The sequence below is a fragment of the Myxocyprinus asiaticus genome, chromosome 8 (assembly GCF_019703515.2).
Source record: "Myxocyprinus asiaticus isolate MX2 ecotype Aquarium Trade chromosome 8, UBuf_Myxa_2, whole genome shotgun sequence".
Lineage (NCBI taxonomy): Eukaryota > Metazoa > Chordata > Actinopteri > Cypriniformes > Catostomidae > Myxocyprinus > Myxocyprinus asiaticus.
In genome coordinates this window covers 8,773,549-8,786,863 of record NC_059351.1, presented here as the reverse complement: position 1 = coordinate 8,786,863, position 13,315 = coordinate 8,773,549, and the positions used below count along the sequence as shown (strand labels likewise).

The window sequence follows — 13,315 nt, the reverse complement described above, 5'->3', positions numbered from 1 at the left end:
CTGCTATAGACTAGAAGTCGACCAATGGTAGATTTTGCCAATACCGATAACTGAGGTGGTGGAAAAGGCAGATTACTGATCAATCGGCCAATAGTTATAAAAATCGATTTATAGAATGTAAACAAAAAAAAATCGTAGTCTTTACTTACAATGACGGGCATGTACATAGAGTACGTAGAGTCACAAATGAATAAAATCCCATACAGCTTATTGTGCAACCAAAATAATAAATAAATAAAGATTTGGTGCATAATGAGGGACTTTTAACAATTAACAAGCCCAAAATATGCAAGGGACTCTTATTTAGCAACCTCCCACAATATAACTGGTGTCACTTCTCCATTACTGTTACTCTGTATATAATTTTTAAAGCAATGCATTATTTTATCCTTAAAAATATTATCCCTAAGAAGAGAATTATTAAACATCCATATTGAAATTCCTTGTATACTCCTAAACTCCATTTCCATTATGACTACTGCATGATCTACTACAGTTATTGGTAAAATTTCACAGTTCATTCCTGCCCAGTTTTGAAGAGACTATTTTGACTGTTTAGGAATTACTATGTATTATTATTTATTTTTTTACAAAATACTATTGCTGCCAGCATGACAAGTTATAAAAACTATACAAAAAAAAAAAAAAAAAAAAATATATATATATATATATATATATATATATATATATATATATATATATATATATATATATATATATATATATATATATATATATATATATATATATATATATATATATATATATATATATATATTATAATTTCATAGCTATAGGACACAGTGTAAGCTATGTATTATTATCCGGACCTTTGCTGGGAAGGAAATGTAGAGACTGAACCTCTTGGAACTTAATTGAGTTCCTGTTCTATGGTATTATATGAGTGTAATATGAATGTGTGCTTCTGTCACATGAAGCATTCAGATACCTCTAACCAGGGGAGGACAGGGACTAAAAAGTGGCCCCTGACTTTCTGGCCCAGAATGGGCCACCAATCCCGGCCTGCAACACACCAACCAGCTCATTGATTTCATTTTCCAGCTCAATAATAAAAAAAAAAGATTTGTGTTGAAAAAAAAAAAAAAAAAGACATTTCTATTGAATGCTAGTAATGACAACGGGCCCCGTAGTGCAAAAATTGTCATAACTTTAAATTATATAAAACCAATCTAAATGTGATGAGTAGATTTTTTTAGAGAAAGCACTAAAATAAGCACTTTATAGCTGACAAATAACATGTCTGATTTTTTTTCCCAACATGCTGATGTTAGGTTAAGTTAAAATGTACATGAGAGTACAAGGGAAAGTGTGTATTTTAGGTGCTGTGACAAGTCAGCATTTCTTCAGTTTTTAAATATCTTAATCACCTTTTAACATTTTTCTAGAAGTGCAAATAAACTATTGCCTTAGTTAATATGAGGTTGTGGAAACGACAAGTATTATAATAATAATAATAATAATAATAATAATAATAATAATAATAATATATAAAGATCAAAAAAATTTGTTTAAAATAGTTAGATAAAGAAAGTGTCACACAGCAGGACACTGATGACAATGCTTACATTTCATGTCAATTACTCACATAAATATGTGTAAATGTTTATAAAAAATAAAAATAAAAAATAAAAAAATTGGCCAGAATATGTACATATGTAAATATAAACAAATATAAATATATGTAAAACAAAATAAACATACCTCTTAAAGTGTAGAACTTTTCAGATATTTTGCAGATTAATTGCTCATATTTTCACTCTGAGTTTGTTGCGTCTTTATATCTGCAGTGTTTTAATTCCGTCCCCAGATTATTCTTGAGAAAAAGTGAAAAGCCTTATGCTTTGACAAGCGCTGTTTCTGCTATCCTTTAAACAAAGTAAGCCTCAAAGACTCAAATTGCCACAAAGTAATATTTTTTTTGGCTTATTTTCCACATTTTTATCATGCATAAGCGTTATTCAGCAAGCCACACTTCGGCTCCCTGTGATATGAATAAATTATGCAAATGTATATGCTTTACTGTTTGCAGATTTTATATACGCTGCTGTTATTGTATTTGTTGTAACTCGCAGTTATTTGTCATTTTGTGATTATTCAGAGCTCATCTTATACGTAATATATTGCGATTTGTATGTCAAATTATGAGGTCCACACGAGGTACAATCCAGAGCCAGGGAAGGCGCTGGCTCGTTAACCGTAGCAGGCATGGGCGCTGGCTCGTTAACCGTGGCAGGTGTGGGCACTGGCTCGTTAACTGTGGCAGGCATGGCCGTTGATAACCCGTGAGGAACGGTCTCTATGGCCAAACGTACCAAAATCAGTGGGGGATCATTCACCTTAGATGTGAGCCCCCCCCCATACATTTACTTTGGGGAACTGTATGGAGAGGAGTTACCTTGGGGTTCTAGCGAGATGTAATATTTGTCCAGTGTCGCTAAAACATATTCCTCAAAGGAAAGACTCCCCACCTATGGAAGGGCTGTAATTCGGTGGAAGTTTAGTCCCATTCCATAGATGAACTTGAGGTAGGAATTTGATATGGTGGTTGCAGTGACGAGTTGACAACACTTGGAAGTGTAATCCAGGAGAGGAAGATTTTGTTTGAAAATCTCCAAAAACGGACCAGTCAGCTCCATACTCCTGATGAGTGTGCTCGGTGGGAAATTAGAAGCCCCCGCTGAGTCCGATTGGTGGTCTAGTCTTCTGACATTATACACACAGACACAAATGACAGGTTGAACCCAGATGCGGGAGCTTTAATGGAAATAGTGCATAAACAGATCAACAGGAATGTGAGGAACAGGGAACTTAGCTTGGCAATGACTGAGTTAGTGTTCACAGGAAGAATATAGGCGGATAGCCAATCCAGGAAGACGAAGGGCGATGATGATATTTGGGAATATCGTGGACGTGGGATTCATGGGTGAGGGTGTAGTGTCACTGGGGAAGTCTAAAAGAGCAGGTGAGTCTATGAGTTCCTTGCGGAGACTAGACGTGGATGGAGTGGTGGGGTGAGGATTTATAGAGGTGATGATTGAGTGCAGGATTGGGCTCAGGTGTGAGTGATTAGTGCTTCAGGTAGAGAGAGCGGAGCGTGGTGTGAGAGAGGGAGTCCGGTGTGGATGTGACAAACGGCATTTTCCTCTACTAAAAACAAAGACTTTCAGAAACGCTTTCTAGTGGAGAAGCGATCTATCTACAGGAGTCTGCAGTTGCGTGTGTGTTTATTTCATTGTTTTACTTTGTTGTAGAGTGGTATTCATTGCTAGACTTGTGCTGTTTGTTTACTGTCTTGAACTCGCGTCGCTTAAACGTGGGTTGGTGTGTGTGTGTGCTATATTGTTTTGACTTGTACCAGGGTATTCACTGCTAGATTTAGCATTGGTTGTCCAGTGTGTGTAAAACTATCGTGGTTTTTAGTGTCTATAAACAGTGCTTCACTTGGTTTAGAGTATTATTTATTGCTAAAGTGCAGCATAATTTATTTGCAGTGTACGGAAGTCCTGTTTGTTCCCGAGCTTGTCACCTCGCGCGACCCTTAGTTTTCGGTTGACCATGTGACTAGCTTTGTTGTGCTAAGTAGCATTAAGGCGTGTCCTGCTTTTTTCATTGAATGGCTCGTTATCATCGTGTATATATTTTACTTGAATGCTGACGCAGAAGCGGCAGCGGAAGTGGTAGCCATCGTGTGAAGACTTACTTGGGTAAAGACCAGTGAGTCTACCTGTGCGAGTCCACCAAGCAAGGACACAGACAAGGCGCCACTCACCATAGCACTTAAGTATCTTGTTATTGTATCTCTTTTCTTATTTTCCTTCTATATACTAACATGACTACTTAACGAATAACACATGCCTTCAAGCACATCCCTGTTATCTGGTACAGACCGTTTACATGATATCGATGCAAGACCAAATGTAACCCACACAACCTATGGCCACTTTGCACTTCAGCACCTGCTCCGCTCTCTTTCTCAGTGGGACTCTGGAACTGCCAGTCAGCTGTGAACAAAACTGACTTCATTCCAGCCTTTGCCACGCAGTCCACCCTCAGCATCCTGGCACTGACAGAAACACCTGCTGCTCTCTCCAACAACTTCTCCTTCTCTCACACCCCTCGACACACCGGTAGGGGTTCACCACACTCTTCACTATGTAACAATACTAGTTTTGAATTCTATGCTATTACTAAAATGCAACCCTCAAAAATACATTTTGTTGTCCTCTATCGCGCTCCAGGTCAGCTGACAAAGTTGGATGTCCTGCTGTCCTCCTTGCCGGAGGATGGTAGGCCACTTGTGGTTCTTGGTGATTTCAACATACACCAAGACAAGCCCCAGTCCACTGAACTGAATACTCTCCTGGCCTCATTTGACTTGGAAAGACTACACACCACAGCGACTCACAGATCGAGCAACCAGCTGGACCTCATTTTTACACGTAACTGTACCAACTCAAATATTCTTGTTACTCCTTTACATGTCTCTGATGACTACTTTGTTCAATTCAACATGACTCTACCATCTACATTAAAACAGTCTCCACCTTTGGTTTCCTTTGACATAACCTCCGTTCTTTCACCCTCACGCCTTTCCACTGCTGTCTCTACCTCTCTTCCCACACTAAATGTATTTACCACGCTTAATGTAAACACTGCCACAGACACACTAAACTCTACTTTAACAACCTGTCTAGACAACATCTATCCTATCTCCTCTAGGCCAGCACGTGCTACACCACCCAGCCCCTGGCTGTCTGACGTCCTTCGTGAACATCGGACTGACCTCAGGGCAGCTGAGAGGAGATGGCAGAAATCTAAAGATCCAGATAATGTTAAATCTGCAAAAACCTCCTATTACCAGAACAAGATCATCAGCACCACAGACACTTGCAGCTTGTTTAGAACATTCAACATACTTATCTGCTCTGCCCTCCCCCTCCACCACCTGACACATCACTGACAGCAGATGTCTTCACCACATTTTTTACTAATAAGGTTACAACCATCAGCAATACATTCTCAGCACCACATCCTGTCAAATACCCGTCTCCTGTATGCAACTCTTCTGTCTCTATGTTCTCTCCTCTGACTGACACTGAGGTCTCTAAACTCCTCCTCTCCAACCACCTGTTCCCTTGTCCCCATTCCTTCTCAGCTTCTCCAGGCCATTTCTCCGTTCATCCTACCTGCACTCACACACATAATTAACACATCTCTACTTACAGGCACTTTTCCCACTACATTCAAGCAGGCTCGAGTAACCCCGCTGCTGAAGAAACCCGCACTTAACCCCACACAAATAGAACACTACAGACCAGTCTCTCTCATCCCATTCATGGCAAAAACACTTGAAAGAGCAGTTTTCAATCAAACCTCTGCCTATCTCTCACAGAGCAAGCTGCTGGATGACAATCAGTCAGGTTTCAAAAGTGGACACTCCACCGAGACTGCCCTGCTGTCTGTCACTGAGTCGCTGAGATGGGCGAAAGCTGAATCTAGATCATCCGTCCTGATTCTGCTGGACCTTTCTACAGCCTTTGACACAGTCAACCATCATATGTTACTCTCTACCCTCTCCTCGCTGGGCATCACAGGAACTGTGCTTTACTGGTTTAACTCCTATCTCTCAGGTAGGTCTTTCAAGGTAGCCTGGAGAGGTGAGGTATCCAATCCACATCAGCTACTTACTGGGGTACCGCAGGGATCAGTGCTTGGGCCACTTCTCTTCTCTATCTACACAACATCACTGGGACTCATCATTCAGACACATGGTTTCTCTTACCACTGCTACGCTGATGACACGCAACTCTACTTGTCTTTCCAGCCCAACGCCACCACAGTGACTGCTCGAATTTCTGCCTGCCTGGCGGACATCTCGGCCTGGATGAAGGAGCACCACCTGCAACTCAACACAGCAAAGACTGAACTCCTTGTCTTTCCAGCCAACCCTGCTGTTGAACACAACATCACCATCCAGCTGGGTGCAACTACAGTAACGGCTTCCAAATCGGTCAGAAATCTAGGGGTAACCATCGATAACAGACTAAATTTCACAGACCACATCTCAAAGACTGCAAGATCATGTAGATTTACACTCTACAATATCAGGAATATTAGACCCTTCCTCTCTGAACATGCCACACAATTGCTTGTCCAGTCACTTGTCATAACTAGACTGGACTACTGTAATGCTCTCATTGCAGGCCTCCCTGCATGTGCAATTAGACCCCTGGAAATGATCCAGAATGCAGCAGCACGTCTGGTCTTTAATGAACCAAAGAGAGCACATGTTACACCACTCCTTGTCTCTCTCCACTGGCTGCCAGTTGATGCACGTATCAAATTCAAGGCTCTGATGCTGGCATACAGAACAGTCACTGGGTCTGCTCCAGCATACCTATTTATGCAGAGTTACGCGCCCACTAGAAGCCTGCGGTCAGCTAAGGAACGTCGCCTTGTTGTACCAACACAAAGAGGCACCAAAACACTTTCCCGGACTTTCGGCTTCATTATACCACGTTGTTGGAATGACTTTCCCAACTCCATCCGTGAAGCTGACTCACTCTCTGTCTTCAAAAAACGACTAAAAACACATCTTTTCCATGAGCACTTAACCAGTCATTAAAAAAAAAAAAAAAAAAAAAACTCCTGTTGCACTTTATTCTGTTTTGAATACTATTCTTATGCTAGTGAAACTTTTCGTACCACTGTCTCCTTAAGATGATTCGCTTATGTTTTCCTCTTTTGTAAGTCGCTTTGGATGAAAGCGTCTGCCAAATGAATAAATGTAAATGTAAAATGTAAATGCATATTTTGAAAAACTATGATGTTAGGAAAGTGAAAACAGATTTCAGATGAAAATGGATTAGTGTACAGTTGAAGTCATAAGTTTACATACATTTAGGTTGAAGTAATTAAAACTCATTTTTTTAACCACTCCACAGATTTAATATTAGCAAACTATAGTTTTGGCAAGTCGTTTAGGACATCTACTTTGTGCACGACATGAGTAATTTTCCAACAATTATTTACATACAGATTGTTTCACTTTTAATTGACTAAATCCTAATTCCAGTGGGTCAGAAGTTTACATACACTAAGATGATAATCTGTGCCTTTAAGCATTATGTCAAGCCTTTAGACAATTAGACAATTAACTTCTGATAGGAGGTGTACTGAATTGGAGGTGTACCTGTGGATGTATTTTAAGGCCTACCTTAAAACTCAGTGCCTCTTTACTTGACATCATGGGAAAATCAAAAGAAATCAGCCAACCTCCACAAGTCTGGTTCATCCTTGGGAGCAATTTCCAAATGCCTGAAGGTACCACATTCATCTGTTCAAACAATAGTACGCAAATATAAAAAACATCGGACAACACAGCCATCATACCGCTCAGGAAGGAGACGCATTCTGTCTCCTAGAGATGAACATAGTTTGGTGCAAAAAGTGCAAATCAATCCCAGAACAACAGCAAAGGACCTTGTGAAGATGCTGGAGGAAACAGGTAGACAAGTATCTATATCCACAGTAAAACAAGTCTTATATTGACATAACCTGAAAGGCTGCTCAGCAAGGAAAAAGCCACAGCTCCAAATCTGCCATAAAAAAGCCAGACTACAGTTTGAAAGTGCACATGGGGACAAAGATCTTACTTTTTGGAGAAATGTCCTCTGGTCTAATGAAACAAAAATGTAACAGTTTGGCCATAATGACCATCATTATGTTTGGAGGAAAAAGGGTGAAGCTTGCAAGCTGAAGAACACCATCCCAACCGTGAAGCATGTGGGTGGCAGCATCATGTTGTGGGGGTGCTTTGCTGCAAGAGGGACTGGTGCACTTTACAAAATAGATGGCATCATGAGCAAGGAAAATTATTTGGATATATTGAAGCAACATCTCAAGACATGAGCCAGGAAGTTAAAGCTCGGTTGCAAATGGGTCTTCCAAATGGACAATGACCCCAAGCATAGTTGTGGCAAAATGGCTTAAGGACAACAAAGTCAAGGTATTGGAGTGGCCATCACAAAGCCCTGACTTCAACCTGATAGAAAATTTGTGGTAAGAACTTAAAAAGCATATGTGAGCAAGGAGGCCTACAAACCTGAATCAGTTACACAAGTTCTGTCTGGAGGAATGGGCCAAAATTCCAGCAACTTATTGTGAGAAGCTTGTGGAAGGCTACCCAAAACATTTGACCCAAGTTAAACAATTTAAAGGGCAAAGCTACCAAATACTATCAAAGTGTATGTAAACTTCTGACCCACTTGGAATGTGATGAAATAAATAATAAATAAAACCTGAAATAAATAATTCTCTCTAATATTATTCTGACATTTCACCTTCTTAAAATAAAATAGTGTTCCTAACTGACCTAAGACAGGGAATGTTTTCTACGATTAATTGTCAGGAATTGTGAAAAACAATTTAAAGAGTTTAAAGAGCAACTATTATGGTTTTTAAACATGCCTAATTTTGTTTTAAAGGTCTCATACAATAGATTTACATGCATCCAAGGTCAAAAAACACTTTAATTTGCTCATAATTTAAATTGCAGCATTAACTTTTTTTTTTTCTCAGTGTCAAAAACGACTCGTTCAATGATCCATTCTAAAGGATTCGTTCTAAACTCCTCCTTTCAGAGAGCCTACTCTGCTCTGATTGGTCAGATGTCCCAGTCTGTTGTGATTGGTCTACCACTTAGTGTAGTGTTTGAGGGCGGGTCAAAGCTGTTCGCGAGCAGACATTGAAGACCAGAGGTGGGTTTTTTGTTACCAAATTATGTAGGTTAGTACAGGAAGTAAGTCTGGAATTACTTACAACTCGTTTCAGGTGTTCAGAATCGGTTCTTTCTTTTGGGAGTCAGTAACTCCATTTGTCATGCACTTTGATTTTTGAAACTATGCAGACTTTTTTACATTCACAAACAGCTATATAACACACTACATATATAACACACTACATGAAAGGTAATATTTGAAAAACACATAATAGGTGCTTTTTAAATGTGTTTGGTTAAGGTGTACGTAAACTACTGACTTCAACTGTTTATGTGGCTCAGGTAACTATACCTAGAAAAAAAAAGATTACATGGCTTTTATTGCAGCTAGTGAAAAGAACACTAGAGGCACTAAAACAACGACTCACTTTCACACAAATCACAAGTAAAAGGGAAGATTAACAGTGAAATGGGCAAATTAACAGTTCTTAGAACACTTTTCACCATGTTTTTCATACAGTGCTATCTTATCTATTTTGCATGACTTGAATGGCAATACATTTGAATGCTTGTATTACATAACCAACTAAACTGAAAAGCTTGTTGGGGCATGATCAAATTGCGTGCTAGCTCAACAAATAGTGCGTTGTACTTGCGATTCAAAGGTCCTGAAGAGCAACCAAGTCGACACATGAGTCGAAAATGTCACATAACCACTACAATATGACATGATTTGTGATGACGGGTGCTGCGATGACATGATCACAGCCACTGCACAGAGCACTGGCTATATGGACTGTTTCATTCATTGTCATACATGTACATCATGTTTTATTTACTGTTTATATTTTCTACACAAACCATTGACCTGTTCACTGCTCAATCATGTCAGTTTTGATCAGTCAACAATGGTCCAAGTCAACACTGAGACTTAGTTTTTGTAAATAACAGAATATTTTCCTATATATATATATATATATATATATATATATATATATATATATATATATATTATTTTTATTTATTTCTTTTTTTCACTTTTTGAATATTTGGCACCCCTTACCACTGATCATATTAAAAGCACCTTTTTTTGATTATTCCTGTGAATCCTGTGCCTTCCTATCACCTCCCCTTGACCCTTTCAGGAACACATTACGACCTTGTATACATCTGGTGTTAAAATGCATATCGGGTAATCCGATCATATGTGGTCAAGTGAAACCCATCACTGTTTACACCTCGTCGCTTAAGTGTTTCCTGTTGTGTTCAGATTTGGAGGGGAGGGTCTCTTATTTCATGATGACATATATAAATGACTCTGTCACAGTGTTACTGCATTATAATAAACCACGAAAAATTCATAAAAGACAAGGGAAGCACTAAAGAACTGGTGCTGTTTCTCCCATATGTATTTGAAATTGATTCTAAGCACAAATGCAACATTTTGAGAAGAATTATCCATTGTTTCAGTGGAGTGCCTGTGTTGGCTGAGCTTCAGATGTGTGTGCTTCTCATCAGTGTCGCAGCATGTTGATATCAGACACACTAAAGAAGATCTGTGAAGTTCTTGTGCTATGTATCCGCTTTTTAAAATTATCCGATCAGATGGTTATTTTTCATTTAAAGCTTCTCATAACCGTCAAAGTTTAAACTCTTGTTTTAGTGCAGCGGCTGATTGACAGGAGCTGCTTCAATGCTGTGGGACTAATTAGCATTAACACCTCAAATGCGAAGTGGTCACATGCGCTTTTGACTACCTTCACATGTGGTTTTTGTGATGCAATCACAAAACGTTTCAGACCCTGTTTACCCTGTATGGTTGCTTCAGCCACTATGATTTTGAACTAACACTCTTTTTGTATGATACTATGAGTTATGTTAAGGTTTAAGGTTTAGGCTAAGGAGGCAGGTTTTGTTCATTTAAAACTGGATAGTGCATAAATCTGTTAGGGAGAAAATTATTTGCTCTCTTGATATCTTGCTTTTAGCACCACACAGTGGACATTTTACCTTAGAACTGCCATGACAAGAGTAAGGAGCCACGTAATATCTTTTTGCAAAAATGTCACCGCAGTCACCATTTTTTTCTCCTGAGAACAGCCTCAACATACCTGACATCAACGTGCAGTGTCAAACTCTTCTGAAATGATGTAATCATGAAATAAGAGACCCTTCCTTTGACAAAATCCAATCACAATTGGTCACAGGAGATGCATTTAAGATGTTAATGTTGTGTTGATACCAGGTGTAAATGGCATTCGGTCTCAGCTGACCACTTCCTGATTGTATCATCTACAACAAATGGTAATTCCAGGTGTAAACAGGGCTCTTGTGAAAGCAAACTCACTGCACTTTCCTTAAGCATTAGAAGAGTTATACCGCACACATAAACACAAAGTCCATGGAGGAATGTATATGCCTGGTCCGTTCTTTACCAGATCCCTTTATCGACTAACTGGTGGTTTGTTATAGCTTCTATACTAATAAGGTAACTCAAACTAGACACTGCACCTCACACTAAGTGGTATAAGGTGTAAAATGATAAATTACAAGCACTGTGGAACTGTAGACTTCAGTGTGTTTTTTCCCAGATTTGTACTTTTTGAACTTTTATAATGTTCCCCATTTCGCAGAATATAATTTTTTCCACAAGATGTTCTAGTTAGGTGGATTCTCATAAGTCTTAAAGTAAGGCTTTCTTCCTTCCTCCCTTTTTTATTTGTTATGTCTGTCCCTTTTTCTTTAATACCTCTAGTTTTACCCACAATCATGTTTGGAAAAGATTCAAGCTGATGATTAGGGTCGGCGGAATAACACGTAAATGCTCTACATTTAACCCTAATCTATTGTCGGGATCTTTCTCAACTCCTTTTGAACTTTGCTTCTTTAAAAATCATGGTTCCCTTCATCTCAGTAGGATGAGGTTTGGTGACTTTTCATAAATTTACTATCTATACACACACACACACAAACTGGGCTGGATTCTGTTGCTGTAGTGGTGGGAAACAAAAGTAACACTAATGGTGTTTGGGGTCAAATTTGACCCCCTATTGAAAATGTATGGATTAGACGATAAAACCATGCATTATTATTATTATTATTATTTATTCTTTTTAATCAACCACAATGCAGAACACACACAGAAGAGTGATACTATAACACGTCCACAATGCGGAACTCGCATGCACGCACGCACGCACGCACACACACATGTTGGTACTCCTATCATTACGAGGACTCTCCACAGACATAATTTTTATACTGTACAAACTATATATTCTATCCCATAAACCTACCCCTAAACCTTACCCTCACAGAAACCTTTTGGCATTTTTACATAAAAAAAAATAATAAAATAAAACAAACAAAAAAAAACATTGATTAGTATGTTTGTTTTTTGTTTTTGTTTCTTGTTTTTTTAAGCAGTTTGAATTATAGGGACACAAGTGATGTCCTCATAAACCACATTTATAGCATAATATCCTCGTAATTACTCATTTGTAACCTAAAAAATGTCCTCGTAAACCACAAAAACCAACTCTCTCTCTCTCTCTCTCACACACACACACACACACACACACACACACACACAGGAATGAATAGGTGAGACGATAGAATACGTCAAATAAAATGCACAAATGCAAAACACACACAGAAATGAAGGGTTGGGACCATAACATATCCACAATGAAGAACACACACACACACACACACACACACACGTTGGTACTCCTATTATTATGAGGACTCTCCATAGACATAATGATTTTTATACTGTAAAAACGATATATTCTATCCCCTAACCCTACCCCTAAACCTAACCCTCACAGAAACCTTTTGGTATTTTTACATTAAAAAAAAAACAAACAAAAAAAAACCAGCTCACACACACACATTTATTGCTGTTGGTTTTATTGACATTTTTTTATTAATTTCTTCAACTGAATTATTGAATTGGGATGTTTGAAATAAATAATAGGTAACTAAAATATAATGTGGCATCATTGCAAAAACTGACACTTCAAAACACCTAAAAAATGTAATGTCTTAATTAATGTCTAAACATATATCTAAATGCTAGTCATAAGATCTGGAAAAAAAAAAAAAAAAAAAAAACTCAGTTTGCTACAGGCAAATGAGTTGACCTCTGCAGGCATCTGCTGGTTGTATGTTGTAATTTCATGTCTAGGTTAAAAAAAGATACAGCAAACCCCCCCCCCCCCCAAATTATACAAATTATACTCTTAGTGTGTGGGGGTCAAAATTGTCCCCTAACACAGAGCATGTAAACCCTTAACGAACAGAATACAAGGGTTAACACTTTATGCTCTCTAAACTTGGACATGCCCTCCAAATGGTCTCTCTTCCTTTCTCTCTCTACAGATTGTCTTTGTCTCCCCAGGGCAGTTCTTCATTCTGACACATTCGTAGCTTTTTAGTCTCACCTCTGGAAAACCTCTGTATTTCATTTATGCATGCTCTGTCTATCTCTCTCACCCTTTCTTTCTCTTGATACACCCCCCCCCCCCCCTCTCTCTCTCTCTCTCCCTCTCCCTCCCTGTACCGATGTCTTTT

The 13,315-nt window shown here is 38.8% G+C and overlaps 1 protein-coding gene across 1 annotated transcript in view; it reads right to left on the bottom strand.

The window, feature by feature from the left end:
* The window catches only part of LOC127445291 (zeta-sarcoglycan-like), a 419,585-nt gene that overhangs the window by 56,773 nt on the left and 349,497 nt on the right, over positions 1-13,315 (bottom strand). The gene's annotated exons all lie outside the window — the stretch shown is intronic.